Source organism: Wyeomyia smithii, chromosome 1 (genome assembly GCF_029784165.1).
Source record: "Wyeomyia smithii strain HCP4-BCI-WySm-NY-G18 chromosome 1, ASM2978416v1, whole genome shotgun sequence".
Lineage (NCBI taxonomy): Eukaryota > Metazoa > Arthropoda > Insecta > Diptera > Culicidae > Wyeomyia > Wyeomyia smithii.
Window position 1 is genome coordinate 149,889,814 of NC_073694.1, and position 27,889 is coordinate 149,917,702.

Consider the following 27,889-nt stretch of genomic DNA (forward strand, 5'->3'; position numbering starts at 1 on the left):
AAACCGCATTTACGAAATCACAGTTTTCACAACGAAAAACAGAGTAATAACTTTTCAGAAAACTTGGAACGGTGAAAATCAAACGAATATGTTGTCACTGCGACTGAAGGATGATTTGACTTTTTTACGGATAATAAAAGCACGAAGCATTGGAGAATGAACATTGCATGAAATTGCATAGAAAGTGAAGTATTTCATTGTGATAGTAGAAAGAATCTACACGCTGACATAATTTAACTTCAAACTGAGTACCATACCACTCTGCTTCCTTAAAAGAGGACGTACTCGTAACATGTCCATCTGTCAAAATTTGAGTACGTTTACTCTGTTGTCATTACTTAAAATTTAACGAAACTTTGTGAAAGATATTCCTTGTAGAGCTTCGTAGCCACAAGGTTACAGAGTCCGCTTTGACAAGTGATAGGTTCGAATCTCAGTAGAACCAAGCTTTCCACACAAACATTCCCTCCAGATTTAATAACAACTGCTCTAAAGCTTCGATAATATCATAGACTATAGTACGTTACACGTTATTAGCCCAAGCAACAATTGAAACATAATAAAAAAATAAATTGTGATCATTCGTTGCACTAATGAAATTCCGAGGTTTTAAAAACATTTTTTGTTACTACGATGAAATTGTAAAGAAACAAGCAACAACTAAAGTTGCATCGCTGCTTCAAAAATCTTCATCCCAACAACGTAATTCGCGAGGTTGGATTTGTTGTTGAAACGTGTAAACGGCATTTGAAAACCTAACCTTCACTGAAAAGATCTAGTGGGTGGAGCAAATAGGTTGCTAACGTGATGCTTGCGAGATACAGAAAACAAACACACAAAAATACTTCTTAAAGTTGCTGTCATGTTCTGAAGCCATGTAACAGCAACTTTTGCTCGATCGTTCGCCTTATATTTGTTTTTGAGATGAGGTTATTTACTGCGTTGTAACTTTTGGGTACTTGGACTAGAAGTCATCCAAAAAGTGTGGGTCTCTCAAACGAAATGTGATAAATTGCTTTGAATTTCATTATCACGCTGAGGTACTGATGAATTGAAGAAGCAAAATTAAAACTGGTAATGACCATTAGCATGATAAGGGAAGCAATATTTAAAACTGAGCCATGAACTTGCAAGTGTTTCTACAGCAAATGACGTAAATAGTACAAACGAGAAAAGTGAATAGAAATTGATAACTGGAGTTAAATCCTCAAATTTATGGAAATAATCAAAAATAAATTGCTATACAGACAATCTCTTTCCATTCTGATCATTTGCCATTTTACAATCTCACCACAACGCCATGAAGTTTCTATTGCGCCCTAGTTGCTGTTACGATGCATCTTCGTAGCTGAAATTTTACCATGCAGCATTTACCATGTTGTTATTAAATTCCATGCATTAGTTCATACACATTGCTGTTTCATTCTTGAAACTTGTGTTGAAACAACGAAAATGTTGCAATTGGCTCCACCTCCTGCGCTTTTTTGTCATTGTATAAGAAACTGAGATGTAACTGCAACTTAATTTCGCATAAGAATTTGTTGCTGTGATGCACAAAGTTCATAATTGGAACAAATTTTGCTGCTTGGGAGGTTAGGTTAGGTCGATAAGAAAGGAAGTAGGTTACTAAGTCTTAGGAAGAAGGCAAAAAGCACTATAACACGGAGCAAGTTACTACTCAATAAGTAACACTGCAAAAGGGTAAAAAATAAACTGCGAACAGCAAAAACATGCCATGATAGATCAAAAAACTACAGGTCGCAGTGGGGTCCATACAAAAAAAAAAAGATATCCCTTAGTTTGTGAGACGATTCCACGATCACGGCTGCTGCAATTCTTTCGGGCACCAACCAATTTATAAACCATAACTTCACACGTGAACAAGTTTCTGATTACATATTTTACACCCCCCTATCCCTTTTCTTCCTGGATATTTAATATGAGTCGTCGACTTTCGCCAATACAAACTGTTTACTGATGGGCTCCAAATATTTTAAGGTTGTTTATCTTGGTTTTTAAGGTGTTTAACTTTTCTGACTTGTACTTTGAAGAAATGGTGTCTTCAGCAAAGTTGTAGATAACGCTGTCACAAAATACTTTGGCAAAGACACTTCTAACTTCTCTTGTTTTGAAGATATGCTGTTTCATTTCAGATTATTTGTGAAATCTGATTTTATTGTACATTTTAAAATTATACATATTTGTATATCACCGAAACATATTACTTTGCACAAGAAACAAAAAAGATAGCTTCTACACAGACCCAGTTATTGCCAAATAGGAGTTTGAAATCGTGGATTTTTTTCATTTACTCACCAAATACTGATTTTGCTGACATACCATCTTCAGAAGATATTCAGTATATAAAAAGCCTCAAAGCATGACAATAAGTTTTAATTAGGAACTCCGTCGTCAGTGGCGCTGCAAAATCTAACTTTTCAGTATTTAACTTAAGAGAAAGGGTGTATTCAGTAAAGTTTTAGATAATATTGTCACGAAAGCTTTTGCTTGAGGCACTTTTCGGCATACATTTGTATACCATCAAAACACACAACTTAGACCGTTACAAATTTTATTTTCATTTTATGTCACACCCCCCCCCCCTTCAAAAATCGTGAATATTGGAAGGGGAAGAAAAAAAAAGCTCAAACCGTTTTGTTCATTTCATTGGCTTTCCGACAGCATTAATGCTTTATTTAGCAACAAACAAGTCCAGTGATAGCGAGAGTGTCGTCAAAAGACAAGCGAAATAAATAATAATAATAAAAAACTGTAAATTTTTCAACATTTATTTGAGTGCAAGTTACAAACGTCATAACTCGCACGCAAACTTTGATCAAAGATATTTCTTTTTTTCGTCTCGGTGTTATTTATTTTTTGCCACCCCCTTTGCTACTTTGATAACCTTGGACATAAAAAGAATTCGAAATTTGTATCAGCCTTAGTAGAAGATACAAAAAAATAGTTTCTACACAGACCAAGTTATTTCCAAAAAATGTAAAATAAATATCTCTTAGAATAGCGTATCAGGTAAAAGAGATCCTGGGACTGGAAGGGACAAACGTTTCATGTTATTTCGTAAGAATTTAAAATCAAAAATAATGTATGTTTCAGTTGCATAGAGTGCATTGAAAAACATAATTCTAATTTGTGCCTTGTGTCCTTTATTGTATGCGTAGAGTTTTATGAACTCAATTTGATTAGTCATTTTTACGGAAAAGGGCATAGGAGGGTCAAATCAGTTACGATTCTTTTGGTTTATAATTTTGTGAAAAAAATTTATTGACTTCAGAGCAGAAATAATATATTATTCGAGCAGTTAAGAAAAGCAACCTATTAAGAGTTTACCTAGCTCTGTACAGTTTGCGGCAGAAAAAAAAGCGAAAATGTTTAAACGTTAGTGTTGGGTTAGTTTGTGGATCTGATGACTTGTTTTCTTCATGACAGTGCATTTGTTTACATTTAATTTTAAGTGCTGCAACAGAACATCGAAATCGGTTTATTGCAAAAAAGGGAAAATGTACGCCAAAGAAGTGATTACGAGTTCACTGTTTGTTCAAAAGACACCGAAAGAGATTGTCTGGGACTTTGGATGTCATTTGACCACAGTTTATCGTATCAAAAAGTCTCTACAACCGGGAAGTGGGCGTCTTCGATTCACACGTACGCAAATAATGATCAAATCTGTCCGTGCAAAAAATGTTTGCAGCCCGGTATGTTTTATGAAAAATTTGCCAAGGATGCCAACATTTCTGAGAAATCCATGCGAAGAATCATCAAACAAAACATGCAGGCATCTTTCAGAGCTAGAGTGAAACGCCACTTGACTGTGGAGTCGATGAAAGAACTACGAGTGGATTGTTCGAAGAAATTTCTTCCTTTGCTGAAAAAGAAAAAAATGATAATCCTGTTCTCCGACGATAAACTGTTCAGCATCGATGCTGTGTCCAACAGCCGCACAGACCGGTTTATTTCACCAAAAAAAAAATTGGGAATGTTTCTGAGAAAGTAAAGCTCAAGTCCAAATCAAACATCTGGCTGGTGTAATGATGTTTGGCTTGGAGGCGTTCAACGATTAGAAAATGCCAGGCTGTTTTTGCTAATACTGGTGTTCAAATCAATACTGTATATCGGTATTTTGAAGAACCACCGAGTGCTTCCCTGGGTGGAGGCCAACTACTCTAAGGATCAATACGTTTTGCTACAACAGGATGGAGCGCCATGCCATACAACAGTTGATGGGAGATTTGAAGTTTTGGCCAAAGGATCTGTGGCCTCCTAGTGGCCTGGTCCTTAACCCGTTGGATTTTTCGATTTGGGAGTATGTTGGTGTGGAGCTGCGTAGCCGCAAGGTTACAGAGTCCGCTTTGTCAAGCGGATGGTCGTGTATTCGAATCTTAGTAGAATCAGGCCATTCGATGTCAAAAAGGACTTAAGCACGGGTTAATTCTTAGACTCCCCACCAGTTACCCTTCCCTTACGCTGAAATCTACAATACCTTTCGTTACCTCCTCTTAACGAAAATAAGTCCTGCTTATCAATAAAACTGACCAGAAGGATGCACGACGAAACTCCTCCAGGGAATTCTCATTGCTGATATTTGGGAGGGGAAACGAGGCTCGGTATAGTAGAAGAGTAAGCGTGTAAATATACTTTATTGGCCAACGTACCGTTACCGGTCTAGGGCCGAACAAATTAAAGATGTCCAGCGTTTTCTATCTTCGGCAGCCGTTCTCCAGTCACCTCTTATACCAGCAGATGCGCACATTCACTGAGTGCGAGGCCTACCACGAAGTCGACGGCCTGTTCCTGGTTCTCTGCTGAAGATAGGTTTGGCGGCTCTTTCGTCTGGCATCCTGATTACATGTCCAGCCCACTGAAGCCTGCCACGCTGTATTATCTTCACTATATCAGCATTAGCGAGTAAAATGAAGGGTAAAATCACATTACACACAAACACTGATAAAAAATAATAATAAGCATGTCACTTCTCAATTGCGGTTTTGCTAATAATAGAAGTGCGGGATATAGCAGACACTCGGGCATATCTTACAATAGATCAACGATTCTGGTCGCAGTGAGGAAGTCCATAGAGAAAAAAAAAGTTTAAGCAAGATCCTGCAAAACATCTCACCCTAGTGTGAACACCCTTAAATCTAACATAGTGCGTACGTTCGGAAGGCGTGTTCTAATGTTCGGCGAAGTCTAGAGGATGTCAATGCTAAAAATGAAGGAAGGAAATGAATAATACATTGAAAAGGCTGAAATTATTGCCTAAAAGTTCAAATGATATTTTAAAAAACACCATAAATTTTCGCATTTTTTTCCGCCGCTTAAAGGAAAATCGATTTATTTTTCATGAAGATACATTCATTATTAACGAAAAAAAATTATAACCATTTGAAACAAAGGCGTTGCAACGCCTGTCTTTCGACTTTTCGAAAGCATCTCTTGATTTTATCAATCGACTGTTTGCAGTTCGTTGCCCTACAGTTTTTTTGTACACCAAGGAACTCAAAATCCCAAAGAAATCTTCGATTAGACGACGCTTTGTTTATTAATTACAAATTGGGTGAAATGGTTGTTGAAAACCGTTTGTGTTTTGTGCCATAATATGATGATGCTTTATATGGCCAAAACACATACCTTTCATCGGTATGGTGTTTGCGAAGGAATGAAACCAGAATTTCTTCAAACATTCAGTCTGGAACACATCTCGTCATTGATATCCAAACCACTGGACAATAAGACAGTTACTTTTACAAAAGTTGAAAATGAATGTGATTTTACGAGAACGCGAAAAAGGAACGAAATCGGAAGATGTGACATGGCCTTCGAAAGAACATACCTCATCCAGACAGGACTCGAACCCGCAATCTCCGATGTTGCCGACATGGAGTTTAATCGTTTGTTTACGTTCCCGAAGCCGAATATCGTACTCCCCTGTTCCCAACACATCTTGATCAACTACACACACTACCTTGTGAGAGTTTTGTTAGGGACTGAGAGAGAGACTGTCCTCACATGTAGAGAATATCACTGCGTGATCGAGAGTTTCAGTCAGTCCACTTTATTTTTTTTTGCTTTTTGCTAAACAAAAAATTTATGGGTAATGTTCATCTAGTTACAAAACGGCTGATGCCGCTGGTACCCCAAGTAACTAAAAGTTTAAATTTCACTTAAAATCGAACCAATTGGAGACCTGTCAAACGTAAAGTAAGTTCGCATGCACTTTATCGGAATGGAAGGTTTAAATGAAATTTCGCGTGTCCTTTTTCAGCACAGATGGCTCGCTTGAGTTGTCAAAAAATTATTAACCTTCAAATACTTGTTGATTTGCCTTGAGTAAGGCATTTTGCTGCTCAAAATTGGATTTGCTGCTGGCAACCTTTATGCTGCCTCAGTAGTGGGGCAATAACGGCAGTCTGACACGCTGAGAAGTGAGAAGAACCGTGCTGCTCTTGAGACATGTTGACCAACCACAGGGCAAGTGAATTGTTTGATTTGAAGGCAGCCATAGACGCAACCCGCTGGTATCCGCTGTTACTGCTGAGTGCTGATATCTGCTGCTACTGCTGTCAACGTTGTGGACGGTCTTGCTAGCTCACCTTCCGACTAATGAATGTAGCTGGTTTTACCAGAAACACTCTTTTATAGCCGAAAAGTGCTTCGAAATAGGTCACACCTTTTTGTTCAGTTTTACCATTCTCTAATGTTCTTCAGACGAATTATTCCACAATTCGCATTTGATTTGTGTATCCAGCGAATAAACACTGATGGTGCTCTCACACACGCAACAATTTTAACCAGTATCGTGTTGCGGTTTGTAACATCAAGCGATTTCGTTTGTTCGCTGTTGCGTGTTGCATCATGTTTTAACTGAGTAGCTGAAAGACGACGAAATTCTGTTCATGCTGATTGATAGAATCGACTTCATATCAGTTCTGCATAGTCGAACTAACTGCCTTTGAGAATGCGTTCTAACAGGGCAGTTTGTTATTCAAAATCGGTTATGCAGCCTTTGTGCTGTCCAAACAGGTTGAAAACAATCCGATTTATATGCATTTAAAAAGGAACATTTTTCGTCCCCTTTTCGTTGATAGTTTTCCTATTTACATCCCTACCCAAGCAACAATTGAAACATAACAAATAAATAAATTGTGGTTATTTGTTGCACTAATGAAATTCCGAGGTTTTAAGAAACATTTTTTGTTACTACGATGAAATTGTAAAGAAACAAGCAACAACTAAAGTTGCATCGCTGCTTCAAAAATCTTCACACCAACAACGTAATTCGCGAGGTTGGATTTGTTGTTGAAACATGTAAACGGCATTTGAAAACCTAACCTTCACTGAATAGATCTAGTGGGTGGAGCATATAGGTTGCCAACGTGATGCTTGCGAGATACAAAAAACAAACACACAAAAATACTTCTAAAAGTTGCTGTCATGTTCTGAAGCCATGTAACAGCAACTTTTGCTCGATCGTTCGCCTTATATTTGTTTTTGAGATGAGGTTATTTACTGCGTTGTAACGTTTGGGTACTTGGACTAGAAGTCGTCCAAAAAGTGTGGGTTTCTAAAGCGAAATGTGATAAATTGCTTTGAATTTCAATTACCACGCTGAGGTACTGATGAATTGAAGAAGCAAAATTAAAACTGGTAATGACCATTAGCATGATAACGGAAGCAATATTCAAAACTGAGCCATGAACTTGCAAGTGTTTCTACAGTAAATGACGTGAATAGTACAAACGAGAAAAGTGAATAGAAATTGATAACTGGAGTTGAATCCTCAAATTTCTGGAAATAATCAAAGATAAATCGCTATACAGACAATCTCTTTCCATTTTGATCATTTACCATTTTACAATCGTATCACAACGCCATGAAGTTTCTATTGCGCCCTAGTTGCTGCTACGATGCATCTTCTTAGCTGAAATTTTACCATGCTGCATTTACCATGTTGCTATCAAATTCCATGCATTAGTTCATACACATTGCTGTTTCATTCTTGAAACTTGTGTTGAAACAACGAAAATGTTGCAATTGGCTCCACCTCCTGCGCTTTTTTTGTTATTGTGTAAAAAACAGAGATGTATCTGCAACTTAATTTCGCATAAGAATTTGTTGCTGTGATGCACAAAGTTCATAATCGAAACAAATTTTGCTGCTTGGGTATGTGGTAAGTGGTAAGCTAAAGAAAAACGTAGTTCTACGTCTATATTCCTAAAATTTCATTTTACAGAGTTTATTAGATTTTGGTTTCGAGCTGAACAGTGTTCTTTATAGCGATCTGAGAGAGTTTCTTGCGAACTTTCTAGTTTTGTTTGGAGGTGTTTTGCATGCCTCCCAGAGTTTATTAATCAAATGGTCGGCGTGCGACCAAACCGAACCAAGCGCCAAAAACATTATTTCGAGTAATCGGCGATCGAAGTTTACTCACCGCATATGCTTCCTGCAAGCTGCTGCAGAGAACCTTTGTTATAATACCATTTTAAACTGTTCAAATGATTTCGTTTTTTCATGAAAGATAGATTATCAATTTTAACATCCCCTAGTGTTAAAAACTCAATTTTCAAAAAAATGGCGCTTGGTTCGGTCTGGTCGCACGCCGACCAAATGTGAAATTGAAAATATGGTAAGTTACATAATAATTGAGGCGTAAAATCCTATTCATGATCCTCAGTTTGATGATTAGGTTAAAAACCAACTTTGATCAGCACTTTGGGTTACGAATTTTTTATCAAAAAAATTTTTTTTTTGCACACCAGCTAAAAGGTTTATCGTCATAGCCCAACTATCAGTAAACCAAAAAAAAAAAAAGACGACAAAACGATCTAAACTTCGCTAATTCAGATCAAGTTCGAGCGCAAAAAACCGGACTAGGTTCCTCACGGCAACTTCTTCACTCCTGACTTGTTTTTTGCTCCCTAGCTTCTGCCCCAAAAACCCTGCCAGAGTCATCCCAAGCAATAGGTACAGCCGTGGTACAGAAAAGAGAGTGAAAAGATTGGCATTCAAAACCTAAGCGACTTCGGGAATCAAGCGAAACAAGCGATAAAAGTGGGTAAGTGGAGAAGAAAACCGTGAAATGCGAAACCGAAAGAGAATGCGAATCTCTTACGTAATGGTTGGATGCCTGCGGCTTTCCATCCGCGTCCACCCAGGAACCAGATGCTTCGCACAAACCACCGCGTTGATGGAGCGAGCGGACTGGTGAAAGGGGAAGCTTGATTTATTATACAACGATCGCTTTCCCTGCCTTCATCTCCTGATGCAACCGTTCACCATCGTGACCGTGTTGATTTCTTCTTAGATTTTCCTTTTCCCTGGATCTTCACTTTTTTTCTTCTTCACTGCTAACTTACTGACTTAAAGCTGGTATGTATGTTGCAGGTTTGACCGCGAGCCTCTGCCATTTACCCTGTACACCAGTTCTGCCTGCACCGCTCGGAAACCATCTGCGTGTTCAGTCCTCAGTGAATTAAGTCGCCCTTGGAAACTCTTACGTGGTTCAGGGGCTAGTTCAGCACAATGAAAAGTTATACTTGCGGTAAGGAAACTTGCTCCACCAGAGAGGTACCGGGTGCAGTAAGTAAGTGTATGCACGGTGTAAGGAGAGAGGAAATCGCAGGCAGCTCGAACCGGTTTTCGTTTGACTTCAGTTTCAAGTTCAAGAACAAGTTTGCGAATTTTGCTTTGCTCGATTGTGGATTTTTTGTTCGGTCCACTGCACTACTGCGAGGGGATTCGCCTTCACAGCGCACCCGATCAACAAAGATGAGTTAGCAAAGGTACATATCTACATATGTGCGTAGAGGTATATACAGAAGAAGTTACTTTTATTGTTGTGTGTAATTTCCGTGCATGATGTAGGAGACCTTTTATAATTGCTGCTCGCTGGGTTTCTAGTTTCGAGTCAGAAACCGGTTTGCTGAAAATGTCGTTGCTTGGCATCACAACAAAAAAATGAGATCGAAGCTGGGCTTCGAATTATGTAATGTAAATACACCTTTACGCCGGATGTGGGATCTATTTAGAGTTCTTGGCAAATTTAGATGGAGAAAATTTTGCACCTCTTTCTATGTATTTGTTTCCTAGTGCCACAGTGAGGGCAATGTATTGCAGAATATGATAGTCTGCGCTCTGCGCGCAAAGATTGTGTGCTGTGGGTTGTCATTTTATGTCGAATTCGTTTTCGCGGTGTAGCAACACCAGGATACTTTTGCCCTGTAGCTGTTTTTTCACTTTTCGGACTACACCAAAGTGTAGTCCGAGACGGTGTAGCGAATTCGAACATTATATTAAATACCGTGGAGACGCTCGATGTTTGGGCTGATAAGTTTGAATGCAATTTTGCTCTTCGCGATCCAAGTGGGAGTCAGGTTTTCTTCTTTTTTTCATTTTGCAAAGATTCTTCACTATACTGGGGCATATTCTGTGAGAACGAAAATGAACGTTACGTTGAGAGGATAACAGATTTCAAATGCTTGCATACAACTCTAAAGAATACAATAATCAATGTGTAGTTCGATATGATACGATCACTACTATTTTTTAACAATCCACAGAATTCTGTAACAGAGACATCATTAAGGTAGACGAAACAATTCGATAGTATTAGAGCTAAACTTTTAAACAGCAGCTTTTGTACAGAACACAAGTTGTTCGTTTCAAAGGTCATCTCTCTGACCCAGTGAAGACAACATCCGGAGTTTCGCAAGGATCACATTTAGGACTTTTACTACTTATTTTTATATTCGAACGATTTTACTTAACCAGATCAAAATTTTCATCTATGCCGACGATACGAATTTTGTATATGAAGATTAAAAACACAGTGCAACATTTTTTTTGCCTTTGCTTCTATATATGATTTTTTGATGAAGTTTGATGCAAAAATAAATTTCCCCGAGTTTGAACATATTTTAACTCAAGGGGCAACAATGGCGCCATTTTAAATTTTCGAGAAATAGGAAATTTTCCATGTTTTTTCGACGCCCTTTTGTTTTAAGACCTAATATCAAAATTCTAAGAGTTTGTCCTCATATTAGCATCTTTTTACCCAGCTTTTGAAAAAACAACAGATCTTAAATCGGACAAAAACTGAGCTCAAAACGGTGATTCAACGAAAACGGTTTTGGCATGGTCCTAGTATATTTCACAAAACAAAATGATATCGAGTCTACATAGCGGTAAGAAGATGCTAATATGTGGACAAACTCTCAGAATTTTGATATTTGGACTTAAGACAAAATGGCGTTGAAAAGCATCGAACTTTTCCGATTTCTCAAAAATTCAAAATGGCGCCATTGTTGCCCCTCAAGGCAGGAGAAAAAGTAAATTTTTCGTTGCACTGTGAAATAGCTTGTAAATAACTGTGGTTGTAACTGTAACAGTTTCCGGGGTGATTAACTCCGGCAAACTCAATAGTTTTAGGGAGGTTTTAGTGGGGAACTAGAAAATAATGACGAAAGGTCTATAAAGATATGACAAAAACAAAATGGCTACGGATAGGGTTACTGCGAGCAGACAATACGCTCAAGATTTGATTAAGCTGACGAATTATCCCAAATTTCGGTTTTGTGATCTCCTAACTGGTTTCGAGGTACGATATTGGCCTAACAAGCCAGTCGTTGTATGTTCGAACCCGGCTCAGTAGAGACTGCTGGTGTCTGCTCGAACTCGCTACAATGGCAGTTCGCCCATGTACCAACTGTCAATCGAGCGATTTAAAGCTATTTTTATTCTTCATTTAAAAATCAAAGGACAATAATATAAAATTTTAAAAATCACGTTTTGCTCAGAAAATTACACTCATTCAACTGATATATAAAAATCAGAAATCTTTAAACAGCTAAACAACCTTGTACACAGTTGGCTGCGAAGTCAGTGTATCATTAACAGAAAGTCGAGTTCCGATACGGACTGTAGCACCAAGGCTTTGCTTTGCTTTGATGTTCCGAAACAATTTTAAGTAACAAACAAACAAAAAAAAGGAAAGAATGTCCAAGCAGCTTTTGCCATTTGCAGCCGAAATGGTTGTGTCAAAAAGACATAAAAAACATAAAACCCCCGTTTGATAGATTGTTTGTTAGATATCTTAGTTAATGGGTTTTGGAAGCACACAGCGTAGTACAGAAACAAACAACAGTGAACGTCGCCGGCTGCTGACAGCTTTCACCGATTGTCACACAACATAACTTGAATGCAATAGAGCTTGCATTCAAGTTTTTGGTTACCAAAGAAAATAAGTTGTTAAGTATTACTAAGACGAGTTCCGCAACGACAAAAGCGTCTCATTATAATATCAAACTGTAATAATTTTGAATTGTTGTTTTTATCTGTCTTGCCAATTTGCTGTTTGTGAGATTGATGTTATCAATGCATTGACAATTGATGCCCCTACCGAAGGTGCAAAAAACTGTCCTTCTTAGTCATGTTATATGAAAAATATTATCTGTGTAACCTTTTTCGCTTTCTATTTATTCGTTTGTAGAACCTGAGTGAAAGTGGCAACAAGGCCGATTGCTCGTGCGCGCTTTTATCTCCACGTAATTTTATCTTTCAATGTGTGTTTTGCGAGGAAATAGATAGTGAAATCTACTAAAATTACTAGTGTTGGTGTTCCAAACAACAGAACTATCGGAATATGCAGTCTTTGGAGGATTTTGTGCGAGATAAGTGATATTGTTTTTTTAGATTTTTTTTCTCTTTAAGTTGTTTGTATTGAGATACTATATACTCAATCAATTGTTTTTTGACATGTAGGCGGCGCTGCATTTTTTTGCTTTGATCATCGACGTGTAGAGGTAGATTCATACAGATCTGTTTTGTATGTATTTTCGGTTTAGAGTGAAGGGAAAATAGACTGATTTCTTTCGTAAATATACAGAGGATTTCTTGTTCATACGAATGTGTCACATAACAAAATTTTTTAAAGGTTCGGGTTTATGTTTCGGATAATATTGGACTCTGTTCGCGTGGATCTTATTTGGCAATATTCAAATATCAGTTTAGATGTAATGGAAATATATGATGTGGTAAAACCCCTTTAGACTGGCTGTCTAAAGATTTATTTGCTACTAATGATAATTATCTCAAATCGTCGGATAATAAGCGTATAACTAAACTATCTATGTATACATTCATCCCTAACCTCAAAACATAAAATAGTGAAATTTCTATATAAATAATCTAAAAATTCAACTGATAAAATACAATTTAAACTAAAAAGTCAGTAAATCACAACAGCCTCACCTCTTATTAGCTCTCAAAATTTATACCTATAATATAATCAATTATCGACCTGCAACATCTAACAGATGTATCCCAGGGTCTCCCTTTCCTACTAAAATTTCCCATCTCAGGTAACATTTATGAGAGCACGTAGAGTTCTCTGCGGTTCTCATTCCGTTCCCCAATAGTTGCAAGGACGTGGCCAGGGCGGTAACAGTTCTCTGGAGACATCTGACCTTTGTTTAGTAACATTTAATTTGATCCCAAATTACATGTTACTGCTCAGGAACGAAGGTAATTTGTTCTCGTGAACAGAGTATTGTTGCTAGCACCAACTAGGACGTTGTGCAGCTGTTTATGCTATGCTTCTATTTATTCGTTTTCTTTTTACATTTTAAAGATTGCAAAGCCGAAAGACACTCCTCTGGTTATACAGAATGCTTATACACCACAGATTGCTAACTATACAAGAATTTTTCAAAAATCATTTTTTCAGTTTGCAGTCTTCTGGAGCACTCTTTCGATCGAATGAGAAATAAAATGTTTATCCAGAAATTTGTTCGCTGCCGAAACATTCATAATATTCTGAATTTGATACAAGTGACCGAGCTATTTGTACTCTCTGTTGCATTACGGTTACTGATGAAATAAAAATTGTATTGTTTAAGATTAAACAGCTGGTCAGAATATTATTTATTCTGCATATGCCGTTCCATAATAACATTTTGTTATTATGAAATTTTCATTCCTATCTATCGGATTATTCCCATAATGCCATAAGATTCGGTCCATTTGTTTTCAAATATTTATTGTAAAACCTGCCGTGTTAAAAGAAATATCCAAAATACATCACTTCTTGTTATCTTAGCGTTAACTAAAATCTAGATTTTGGACTATGCGTAGTTGAAATTGCAGAATGACTTTGCTTATACGTAATTCAAACGCGAATAAATTTTCCAGAAACTGCAACACTGAGGACAGATTGTTTGCCGCCAGTTTTGCAACTGAGTTCCCACTCCTCTAGTCAGCCTATAGGAGTATATTATATAGTATATATTCTATACTAGTATATTCTATAGGCTTTCTACACTCCTCACAGTGAGTAGCGGACAGGCGAATGCCAGATGACAATGCATTCTCCTACACTATTCTTAAATGTCATTGAGTTTCAAGTAGTGTAGAAACCTTAGCAAATATGTACTAATTTGTTTACCGCATTGGTCACGTAGTTAGGGTTTCACTCGTTGCAACTTGTACACAAATTCGATTGAAAGTCAGCTGACACGGTACACGGAAAAAAATCGTCACATCGAATTTATTTTATTCGCGAAAAGAATCTACCTTCAAAACCAGCTTTTAAAAAAATGAAGTATTTTATCGGAGAACTTGATATGTTTTTGTGCCTAGAACCATAAACCGTAGCACAAATTTTCCCCTATGCGATTATGAAATTCTGGAACGTTCCATACTCCGTGCGCATTGCTGTCTATAGCTATTCTCCATCGTAAAACACAAACAAAGCGAATCCCTTATTTCGTCATCGTAAAGATGGCGCTGATGACGAAAACCTATGGTCGCCCTGTTCTGGCCCCACTCCCCCCTTCCATTTCAAACCCTAGTTCCTTCTTCCTGCTTGGGCTTGAAACGGAATGCGCGGCCATTTTGGAAAATACAAAAACCCACCTCGGTTTGCCCTTTCTCGTTCCTGCTATCGACCGGTTTTTCGCTCGATATTGCTCTAATGAAGAAAAAAAAAATCAGCTGATTTTTTTTAATTGGAAAATTTCAACCGAAATGTCGTCCACACTGCGGGAAAGGGGGTTGTGGTGAAAACGGTGCCTATCCGCTGAGAATTACATTCCTGACTTTGTGACGATGTTATAGGTGTAGAGAATGTTTTTGGTTTGTTGTGGTTGAAACGCCCTCTGGTGAAAATATGACAAACTTTACCCATGCTTACTTGAATGGCTGTTCTATTGCGTCTTGGCAGTAACGAATTCACTTTAAATTATGCACTTGTTTCTAAGCAGCGATAAACTGGATGTTACAGGTAATATAGCGAAACGCACGTCAAAAATTATCACTTCAGTTAACATGGTGAGAAAAAAACTGCTCGCAGTTGTTTATCGGCTTCCTGCAGGTAGCGAAGGAAATTTGCGTATGAATAAACGAAAAGGAAAACACATAGTGAACTTGAACTTTGAAAATTTTTCCCAATCTCGCAGCATTGGGTAGAACGAGGTTGTCGTGTTGGTGAGTTCTTCTCCTCGTTCGTTTCACGCGAGCGTAAACAGAGAGCATTCCCTCCGGAACTGCCTATAGAGACTATGGACCGGGAGAATGATGCGATGACATAAATGAGAATGGAAACATTTCAGGCCTCTCTAGATGTCACTCACTTCCCTCGGACGCTCGCAGCTCAGGAGAGAATTGAGTGCCATTATTTATTTTCATGGGGGATATCCTTACCTTTGAGCTGGCAATGGAGACGTATCGGAAACCTGCCGAGGCTAGTGGCCAAGAGCACACACTAACACTTGACGATCCTGGATGACTATGTTCGCCAATGATGACAAGTGATGACTGCCAGTATGATGACGGTGAGGAACATTGATGATGCGATGGTATTCTGTTTTTGGAGGACTCGATCGAACAATCGATATTTTCCCGATTAGTGGGCGCAGCGCGTTTACGCAATTATTCCAGGTTTTTTGCCATTTCCCTAGAACAGCTGTTGCTGAGTGAGATGAGAAAATGTATTGCGCATTATCTTCTTCTACGTGTCACTTTTTCAGCACTGTATTTCATTGCACAATTTTCAAACCAATTATTAAACTTGACTTCTAATTCAGTTTCTCCTCGATTGCGCACATTTTACGTCTCGGATAAAATTTTTAAACATTTTTGTTAAAATTTTACAACGCAATTTCTTGACTCGGTTACGTTCGGTACACTAACACCACATCAGGAAAATATCCATCGGGAGATTGAACCAGGTCTGTACGTAAATTCCTCATAGCATATTTCTTTAACCAGCGATTTGAGAGACTTCCACTGTCCGGAAAATTTTAAAAGTACACAAATGCTAGTTTTATTTCAATGTATCTTGTCCATCTTTTGTGCTGCTGACTCTATGAGTTCCTCTTCGGGGACTCCCAATCTGGATGGAACCACTTCGTTAGACTTTTCAAATGGAAATGATGAACCAGAATCGAATGTTTGCTTCTGGTGGAGATGGCGTTGCGAAATATTTTCGTGCGCTGTATACATACTGGGTGTATTATTGTTGCTGTTATTATTGTCGTGGTTGTTTAATTTGCGTGTTCTCCATCCGTTGAAGCAAGCCATCAGCCTTCGGGACAGGGGAACTCCTACTAGCTAGAGCGAGATAACACGATTAAAGCTAGCGCACACACCAGGAGGATCAAGGTCAAGGGAGATGGAGCTGTAGATGGAACCTTTTTTCACTTCTTTGGAGCAGCAGCGCATGTAGGACGCACGATGCCGGTCATCGAAGGATGGTTTGGAAGTGCATGTGGGGAAGCGGCTAGCGCGCGGATTGAGTGTTCGTGCACTGTGTGAGTACGTGAGCGCCTGATTGCGATGTGAATCGCGTTGTTCCTGTGGGAATCGAGCACTGTGTGTGAAACGTTTACCCATGTGTGCGAACGTATGACACATGATGGGAGCACCTTCTTCATTGTTCTACTGAAACAGTCGTTGGCAGGTGAAAAAGGGCAAGATTCCGCAAGAGGAATGGCAATTTCTGGTACGAGAGGACGTTAGCAGCGACCGGTGGATAGGAGACTCAAGTCGAGTGAAGACTAGAACTCATCAACTTGCCTCGAGTTGAAAAATAAAGATGAAAACGGGAAAATCAATACGGAAATTGTTCGTGGTTGAAATTCTGTGAAAAATCATCTTTTTAAAATAGTTACATAATCCAAATCTGATGCTGATTGGTGTGGTAATATGTGGGCAATCATGTTACATCATCGAAGCATAACATAGCAGAAAATCAAAATTTAGCTTTCGATATTTTGTCGGTGTCATGCCAGTAACCAGCGATCCTCCTGTGGAAAGAATGGTGACTCTAATTACAGCTCTTCCAGACAGCAACAAAGCTTGTTAATCCCACAGGTTGTAATAATCAGTTTGTGTTATACGTATGTAATACAGCTTAGATCATCACGATCTGTTCCGGGAAATGGCGCAAGCATGACTTGTTAAATATTTGTTGATAATACGCTAACTAATCAGCTGATGTGCTGCTGCATCATGGAATTGCTACATATATTTTACGGCTTTGTTTTAGTTATCTTGTGTTAGTCGGAGTATAATTTTAGTTCGTTTATATATATTCAACCTCAGGTTACTGCTTCTATTGGGGAATCGCTCCTATATGCACTTCAACACCTATATTCATCCCATCGCCTTTATTTGTCCAATTCACCGTCAAAATGTAGAACTTACAACCACTCAACTAAATCAACTAAAATTAAAATAATTTTTACTATGGAATTTTACGAATCAAATTGCCCTGTCATTCATAAACAAACATGCATGGTAAAAAAAAACTAACGAACATAAATAGTTCTGAGTTGAAATCTGTGGTGTAGCTATGTGTCTTTTTTACTATTTTTTTTTTTGAGTAGAAATGGGATCACGGTGTTATTATAAAACCGTTACCGTTATTATAAAATAAAATACGCCAGCAAAACTGTTGATGTTGGTTTGTATAACTCTCTTGTATGAATTAAAACCTCACTTTTTGATCTTTTCAAGATATTTGAGATTTAAAGCATATCAACTTCTAACTTCGGATTATTTGTAAGTTTTGGAACGGCTTTTTGTGGCCCTTCATACTTCAAACCCATACAAATCACAATTTTTGTGCGCAGTTTTCGATTATAAAAGCGAAGTAAAAGGTAGACAACTTGGAATAAACATAGTTTATAACTTTTTATATAGGTATATTTATCACAATAGATCAAAATGTCTCTGGTCGCAGTGATGAGTCCATACAGAGGAAAAAAAATATAGGTATATTCACGTATGTTTAGTAAATAATATTGATGGGTTTACTTTGAACATAGACAATGACTGTATGGAAGAAAATTTATCATCGAACTTCAAAAACCGATCATGTAAATTTTGTTTATTGGCCCAAAAATATGACCTGTGCGGAATTTCAGCTCGATCGGACATGACTTAGGGGTACCACAAAGCGCTCAAAGTTGTGATATTCTGATACTCGAAAATCTACCTGTGTATCTACCAAGGGGGGAGTGTAGATTTTCTACGGTCGAAAAATCACAACTTTGAGCGCTTATTTTGAGGAATAATTATAAGCACAACTTTGAGGAATAATTCTTCTAGTAATAATTCTCGATACACCTTCTAACGTGAACAGTTCTTACGGTAAATTTTTTGTATAATTGAATCATTTTTTTTCACAATATTTATTATTTATTTATTTATTTAATAAATTAACGAGGTTTTAACCATGTGTTGGTCATTCGCCTCGAACAATATTTATTTAACACGGCACCATACAAAAAAAAGTTTAACAGCGTGTCTCAATTTTTGAAGTATTTTAAACTAAAAGCAATTTTTTTATTCTAGCTGTTGGCTACGAGCTAAATTTAATTCGGGAATTTAAACTAACATGTTTTGTTTAAATCACTGGTTCGTTGTTTATTGGGTATCTTGATGTTCCACTGAGCCAGGAAATCATGGAAGGCTTGTATTCCTCGGGCCCTGTCGGATTCGTGCGGGGTCCAATTCCGGGTCTAAGTGTGTTCTTGCCGTTTTGTTGGATGTTGGCGGAAGGGAGATTTTAGTAAAACGTAAATAAAAGACATGTAGGGTAGGTCAAGGCTCGCCAAGACAACATGAACAGGAACAGCCGGCTGCCTACCTTTGGCCTGAAGGGAAGCTATTTATTTAGACCTGGCGTTACGGTGTACAGGGCATGACCAAACAACGCGCTCTATGTCATCATAACCTTCACCACAGGCACAGATACCACTTCCCCCGAGCCAATACGAATAAAAAGGAACATCAAATCTATAATGATTGGACATAAGTCGAGACATCACGCAAATGGAATCTCGACCTACATCCAATCCCTTGAACCACAGATTCGTCGATACCTTAGGAATAATAGAGTGTAATCACCTTCCCAATTCCCCTCTGGTCCAAGAATTTTGTCAACTGATGATCGTGTTCTGACTTACAATTGGTCTTTCATAAATTTCACCGTTTGTTGCGCCCACCTTAGCCAGAAAGTCCGCTTTCTCATTGCCCGGTATCGAGCTGTGAGAGGGGACCCACACCAAGGTAATCTGAGAAGATTTTTCGGATAAAGCAAATTGAATCATATTCGATGTCATTGTTGTATGAGATTTCTATAGATTTGAATTTGAGTGTGAATTGAGGTATCAAATGATTTTTTTTTGGTTTACGTTGAAAATTTGTTTTAGACCCCAACAATTTTCCGATAAACCCTGAACAGTTCAAATTTTCTAAAAGGTCGTCAATGGGCATATATTGCCAGCAAAACAATTCCTAGAATCTTTAACGTTTGTTTTAGAAGGGTAATTCCGGTTTTTTTTGTATGAAAAATCTTCCTTAAAATTTTAAAAGAGTGTAACTCAAAAACTAGTCCAACGATGATTTTAAAATTTGGTTCAGAAGTGCAGGACACTAATACAAACCAACTGGCATCAACAGTTTTGTTGGCGTATTTGGAACACCGTGGTGATGTCACACACGAGCATTATTTTTTGTGATTGAATCAAACAAACTTTTTTTAAAAAATCTACTAGAAACTGAACGTGAAGATTCGGAAAACCTGGTATAATTTTTTGAGTTGTAGGGGCAAGTGACGGAAAAATATGGAGGGAAGTAAACGGTTCTTTCTTCCGTTGAACGTAGCAGCGGATATTTCTATCCTGCAGGTAAGAGTCTGAACATATCCCCAATCTGATCCGGATGACATAGGTGAGAGCGTTCCTTGTATATTTTATTAAATTTTCCTTTTTGGCCTTTCCCTTTCGCTACAATTACTTTATTTACATTTATTAGAACCAAATTTGGGATCAGACGAGCAGACGTCTTTTTTGTTCTCGTGCGCGTTTAAAAAAAAAATCTGGAAGACAAAGCGGCTAACTATCCACAATGTACAGATTAATTTATTTAGTCATTTATATGGTAAGTGCCAAATGTGAATTTATATCGAAGAAATCCAAATTTGTTGTGAAAATAAGCCAGGAAAGTTGTGACTGCTCTGACCATGTGGAGGGAATTAGATTGTTGAAAAAGCTTGCTGTTTGAGATAAGACCCCAGAGGGCAAATTATGTTTTAAGTGAAAGATAAGTATTCTTATTTTAATTGTTTTTGTTGTCATGTATATTGGCAGTTTTTGCGTCGTTTGCATATAGTTTTTGTGTCAACAAGTAGAGGAACCATAAATATTTCCCAGCCGCTCAGTGGTCGGAGATTTCTTACACTCTTAACATTCTTTTCGATTTTAAGCAGCACTTCGAATATTGCTGTGACAGTTTTTCCTTTTTCAATAAGAAACATTACCTTAATTATTATTAACCCAGCCATATTCCTTAAAGAGAGCGAGTAATGCCGCTATAACCATAAGCTAAAAATGTTTGGACTAGAGTTAGTACTAATATTCCAACAGTAACAGTTGAAGCGAGTAAAGGTGCTATATCCTTGGTTTCGAAACCCGAACAAAAGGAGGAAACCTATGTTACCTATGTTACATCCTTGGTTGGTACGGATTGACCCCGATCTTAGATTATATTGTACTAGCTGACCCGGCAAACTTCGTCCCGCCTATTTTAGTGTTTAATTTAATAATTTTAAACTTTTCAAATTTATTGATTTCTTGCGATTGGATTATATCGTTTAAAAATAATTGGTTTTATCGGAATGGCAAATCCTCAACTTTTGGCTTTTGTAGATGACCTCTATTCCGGATATATATTGGGTGCACTTCAGTTATTTTCGTTGTTTTCCAGAAACTGAAAGTGGTCATCTTCTAATTCAAAATGGTGTCCAGGGTCAATGCTTGGCTTCTTTACTTATTTCGATTACGGACTTATCCATATGTAGTAGTATTCGGTTATTTTCGGCTGTTTTCCAGAAGTTGCCATTTTTCTATTCAAACTGTTGTCTAAGGTCAATTATAGCTCCTTGCATCATTCTGGATCCGGTGATCCGGAACCGTAAGCCGCCATCTTGGATTTAAAAATGGCACTTGGAAACAATTTCTGGCCCCTGAGTGCCATTCTGGTTTAAGAAACACCCATATTGGGTATTATTTGGTCGTTTTTGGCTGTTCTCCAGAAACCGGATGTCACCATCTTCGAGTTCAAAATGGTGTCTGTGGTCGATGCTAGCTCCTGTGTATCATTCTGGATCCGCAGATACTCATTTTGTATGGAAATCGGCCATTTAAGGCTGTTTTTTAGAAAACGGAAGTTGCCATCTTACAATTCATAATGGTGTCTGAGGTCAATTTTCAGCTTCATTCTCGTTCCAGAGATACTCATATTGGGTGGTACTTTAGGCTGTTTCCAGACACCGGAAGTCGCCATCTTACAATTCAAAATATTGTCTGAGGTCGATTTGTGGCTTCAGTGCATCATGACAATCCCGGAAATACCAATATTGGGTGTTATTTGGTCATTTGCCGCTGTTTCTCAGAAACCGGAAATCGCCTTCTTACAATTCAAAATGTTGTCTGAGGTTGATAGGTCGATTTGTGGCTTCAGTGCATCATAACAATTTCGGAAAAACGCATATTGAGGGGTATTTGGTCATTTGCGGCTGTTTTTCGGGAACCGGAAGTCGCCATCTTGGATTTCAAAATGGCATTTGGGAACAATTTCTGGCCTCCGTGCGTCAATCTGATTAAAGAAACGTTCATATTAGGTGGCTGTTTTCCAGACACCGAAAGTTGCCAGCTTACAATTCAAAATGTTGTCTGAAGTCGATTTGTGGCTTCAGTGGTCGATTTGTGGCTTCAGTGCATCATAACAATCCCGGAAATACCCATATGGCGTCGTACACAAATTAAGTAACGCAAAAAACCTAGATTTCAGACCTCCTCCCCCCTCTATGTTCTATGGTGCCAGAAAATTTGCTGAAAATGACCGAATACCACCCAATATGAATATATTCAGAACTAAGGCGATGTACAGAAGCCAAAAGTCGAGGATGTTGTCATTTCGATAAAAACAAACATTTCAAACATTCCGCGTTGAACACTCGACAGAAACGGACGTGCAAAGTGGTCGTTTTATTACAATCCGGTCTGTGTGTACGAATAGCCAAACAAAAGAGTGTATTATTCGCGCTAAAGGCCAACTAGATTGTGAGTTGTGTCGCTACGTTCTGTATCCGGCTCGCAACTTTGGCTGTATTGTTGCAAAATACCAGCTGCAGTTTTGATCTGTGCACAGTGAATAGATCTTTCTAATTCAAGGCCATCAGTTGACAGTCGAGTCGTGTCGCTGTGCTGAGTGATCTCACACCCGGCTCACTGCTGGTGGCTGTATTGGTGCTGCTGTACTGGTGCTGCTGGCTGCTTTGGGTGCTGCTTCGTACGATCGGACAACCACTGCTGGAAGGAAGAAGTAAATAGGTACGTGTTCTTGTCGGCGCTAGTGCGCTAGTACGCTACATTTAGCGCGATGGATATAGATCCCTCGCCTCCCGTGCCACCATCCCCGAACCCCCCTGACCCTGACCCTTCTGTTACCCCCTCCCCTGTTCATTCTCCAGTCCCCCCTCGCCCCAGGCTTTACCCGGACGGATCTCAACAGGGCAGCTATACTGTTTATTTTCGTCCAAAGGCAGGAGTGAATTCAAAGCGATAAAACATACTGCAAATTTATAAAGACCTGACGAAGGGGTACAAGGCCGTGACCGAAATTTCCAAGGTCCGACCTAACAAGCTCCGTGTCGTGGTCAGTGATCTGGCACAGGCCAATGCTATCGCTTGCTCTAAGCTCTTCACACGCTAGTATCGCGTTTACATACCCGCACGAGACGTGGAGATCGACGGTGTCATAACCGATTCGAGTCTGTCTGTCGAGTGTATCCTAAAAAGCGCAACCGGTTGCTTCAAAAATACCGAAACACAGGCGAAGATTTTGGATTGTAAGCAATTGCGGTCCATGTCTCTCGTCGGCGGTAAAAAAGTTTACACTCCGTCAGACTCGTTTCGCGTTACGTTTGCCGGATCTGCACTCCCTAGCCACGTCTCGATCGACCGGGTTCGTCTGCCTGTGCGATTGTATGTACCCCGTGTTATGAATTGCACCAATTGCAAGCAGTTAGGCCACACAGCCGCCTACTGCTGCAATAAGGCACGATGTAGCAAGTGTGGGGAGACTCATGCGGAAGATTCTTGCAGTGTTAATGCTGAAAAATGTATTCACTGTGGGGAAAACCAGCATGAGCTCTGCACATGCCCGGTGTACATGCAGCGCAGAGATAAAATCAAGCGGTCACTTAAGGAGCGTTCAAAGCGTTCTTATGCTGAGATGCTGAAGAAGACCGTGACCACTTCTACCATAACATCGAACCCCTTTGATCTGTTGTCCTCTGATGAAACCGATTCTGACGATTCATCAGCGGGAACATCTTATGCCAATCCTGGGGAGTCTAGGAAGAGGAAAAATGTTTCTTCTCCTAAACTTCCCCGTAAAGGTCCTAAAATTTCCCAAAGTGTAATGAAAAGTACGAACAAACCAAACAGTGCTGCGGAAAAACCGAAGCAAACTCCTCCTGGGCTTGCAAATTTAAAGTCCCAGAAGGAGTTCTCAGCACTGCCAGGAACATCTAAAACCCCAGTTGTTCCTTTTGCACATCCAGTTGATGAAACAAACTCTGGATTAATGAAATTTTTTGACATTGTGGACTGGATTTTTGAAAATTTCAATGTACCCGATCCAATTAAAATTTTTCTTACAGCATTCCTCCCAACAGTCATCATTTTTGAAGCAGTTGACTGCCCGATGGCCCCTCATTGCAGCGATCGTATCCTTCGATGCCTAATTCAACTGCGTATATGAAGGATTCTATCTCTGTCTTACAGTGGAATTGTAGAAGTATTTTACCAAAAATTGATTCGTTCAAAGTTTTGATAAATAAAAACAAATGCGATGCATTTTCCCTTTGAAACTTGGCTTACTTCAAATATTGATCTCAACTTCCATGATTTTAATATTATTCGCCTTGATCGAGACACCCCATATGGAGGAGTACTTTTAGGGATTAAAAGTGCTATTCTTTCTATCGTATTAACCTCCCCTCGATTCCAGGCATCGAAGTTGTCGCATGTCAAATGACAATACAAGGTAAAGAGCTTTGTATTGCCTCAATATATATTCCTCCCAGAGCACAGGTTGGGCAACGGCTGCTCTTTGATTTAATAGAACTTCTTCCCTCGCCACGTTTGATTTTGGGAGACTTCAACTCTCATGGTGTGGCTTGGGGTTCCCCTTACAATGATAAACGCTCCTCTTTAATCTATAACCTTTGCGATGACTTCGACATGACTATTTTAAACAACGGTGAAATGACACGTATCCCGAAGCCTGCAGCGCGCCCAAGCGCTTTGGATCTATCCTTATGTTCGACGTCGCTACGGTTGGATTGCACATGGAAGGTAATCCTCGATGCTCACGGTAGCGACCATCTGCCTATTCTTATTTTAATTACTAACGGGTCAACTCGCATGCGACCAATTGACATTAGGTATGACCACACACGAAATGTCGATTGGAAGTTATACGAGGAAATGATTTCAAAAGCAGTCGAGTCGATTCAACATCATCCACCACTTGAAGAATACAACCTCCTCGCGGGCTCGATTCTCGACGCCGCGTTGCAAGCCCAAACGAAGAAATATCCCGGCGTAACGATCAAAGAACGGCCTCCCACTCCGTGGTGGGACCAAGAGTGCTCCGATGTCTACACGCAAAGATCCGACGCGTTTTTGACCTTCCAGAAGGGAGGTATACCTGGCGACTATTTACGGTATTCGGAGCTTGATACCAAGCTTAAAAGTTTGGCTAAAGCAAAGAAACGCGGATATTGGCGTCGGTTCGTGAACGAGACGTCGAGGGAGACATCGATGAGCACTCTTTGGAACACAGCCCGAAGAATGCGGAATCGCGTAACGGTCAACGAAAGCGAGGAGTCTTCAAGTCGGTGGATATTTGATTTTGCCAGGAAAGTATGTCCGGACTCTGTTCCTGAGCAAAACATTGTTCGCGATGCGTCTCCGGGCCACGACGCGATAGAATCACCTTTTACGATGGCAGAATTTTCAGTAGCCCTCCTGTCCTGTAACAATAACGCGCCTGGGTTAGATAGAATCAAATTCAACTTGTTGAAGAATCTACCCGGCAATGCCAAGAGGCGCTTGTTGAACTTGTTCAATAAGTTCCTGGAGCAAAACATTGTACCGCAGGATTGGAGGCAAGTGAAGGTGATCGCCATCCAAAAACCAGGGAAACCAGCTTCTGATCACAACTTTTATAGGCCGATTGCAATGCTATCCTGTATCCGGAAATTGATGGAAAAAATGATACTCCGTCGTTTAGACCATTGGGTCGAATCAAATGGTCTGCTTTCAGATACTCAATTTGGCTTCCGCCGTGCCAAAGGGACGAATGATTATCTTGCGTTGCCTTCAACAGATATTCAGCTGGCGTATGCTCGCAAAATACAAATGGCGTCTGCGTTCTTGGACATTAAGGGGGCTTTTGATTCCGTTTCTATTAACATTCTTTCGGGTAAACTTCACCGACAAGGATTTTCTCCAATTTTGAACAATTTTTTGCACAATTTGTTGTCCGAAAAGCACATGCATTTTACGCACGGCGATTTGGCAACTTTTCGCATTAGCTACATGGGTCTTCCCCAGGGCTCATGTTTAGGCCCCCTTCTTTACAACTTTTATGTAAATGACATCGACGAATGTCTGGCAAATTCATGCACGATAAGACAACTTGCAGACGACAGTGTAATCTCTGTTACAGGAGCCAAAGCTGCCGATTTGCAAGGACCATTGCAAGATACCTTGGACAATTTGTCTGCTTGGGCTTTACAGCTAGGTATCGAATTCTCTCCGGAGAAGACTGAGATAGTAGTTTTTTCTAGGAAGCATGAACCTGCTCAGCTTCAAACACAATTAATGGGTAAAACGATTTCTCAGGTTTTGGTACACAAATATCTTGGTGTCTGGTTCGACTCTAAAGGCACCTGAGGTTGTCACGTGAGGTATCTGATGAAAAAATGTCAACAAAGAGTGAATTTTCTTCGTACAATAACCGGACAATGGTGGGGAGCCCACCCAGGAGACCTTATAAGGCTTCACCAAACAACGATACTGTCTGTTATTGAGTACGGGTGTTTCTGCTTCCGCTCCGCAGCAAACACACATTTGATCAAACTGGAGCGAATACAATATCGTTGTTTGCGTATCGCCTTGGGTTGCATGCAATCGACCCATACGATGAGTTTGGAGATCTTAGCTGGAGTACTACCATTGAAAAACCGCTTCTGGAGCCTGTCTTCTCGTATTCTAATCAAATGTGAGGTCTTGAACCGTCCCGTGATTGAAAATTTTGAAAGGTTAATCGAACTTAATTCTCGAACCCGTTTTATGACATTGTATTTCAATCACATGTCCCAAAATATTAATCCTTCTTCGAATATTCCAAATCGTGTCGACTCATCAAATACTTCTGATTCTACTGTGTTTTTCGATACATCCATGATAGAAGAAACTCGTGGAATCCCGGATCATTTACGCGTGCAGCAGATCCCTAAAATTTTTTCCAATAAATATCGAAACATCAACTGCGACAATATGTACTACACTGAGGGATCACTTCTTGATGGGTCCACTGGCTTCGGTATCTTCAATAACAATTTAACCGTCTCCCATAAGCTCGATAATCCTGCTTCTGTTTACGTCGCAGAATTAGCTGCAATTCATTACACCCTAGGGATTATCGAAAAAATGCCCACGGACCATTATTTCATCATTACGGACAGTCTCAGTTCCATTGAGGCTCTTCGATCGATGAAAGATGTTAAGCACTCTCCGTATTTCCTGGGGAAAATACGGGAACATCTGAATGCTTTATCCGAAAAATCTACTCAGATTACCTTAGCGAGGGTCCCTTCTCACTGCTCGATACCGGGTAATGAGAAAGCGGACTCTTTGGCTAAGTTGGGCGCAACAAACGGTGATATTTATGAAAGACCAATTGCCTTTAATGAAATTTTCGCATTTGTACGTCAGAATACGATCATCAGTTGGCAAAATTCTTGGACCAAGGGGGAACTGGGAAGGTGGTTACATTCCATAATCCCCAAGGTATCGACGAACCCGTGGTTCAAGGGGTTGGATGTAGGTCGGGATTTCATTTGCGTGATGTCCCGGCTTATGTCCAATCACTATAGATTTGACGCGCATCTCCGTCGTGTTGGGCTCGGGGAGAGTGGTATCTGTGCCTGTGGTGAAGGTTATCACGACATAGAGCACGTTGTTTGGTCATGCCCTGTACACCGTGACGCCAGGTCTAGATTAATAGCTTCCCT

The 27,889-nt window shown here is 39.5% G+C and overlaps 1 long non-coding RNA gene across 1 annotated transcript in view; it reads right to left on the reverse strand.

Moving 5' to 3' along the window:
* The window catches only part of LOC129719054 (uncharacterized), a 60,560-nt gene extending 44,111 nt beyond the window's left edge, over window positions 1–16,449 (reverse strand). The window contains exon 1 of the long non-coding RNA XR_008727112.1: window positions 15,712–16,449. This is a non-coding gene — a long non-coding RNA (uncharacterized LOC129719054). The remainder of the gene's footprint in view (window positions 1–15,711) is intronic.
* Window positions 16,450–27,889: the final 11,440 nt, after the last annotated feature.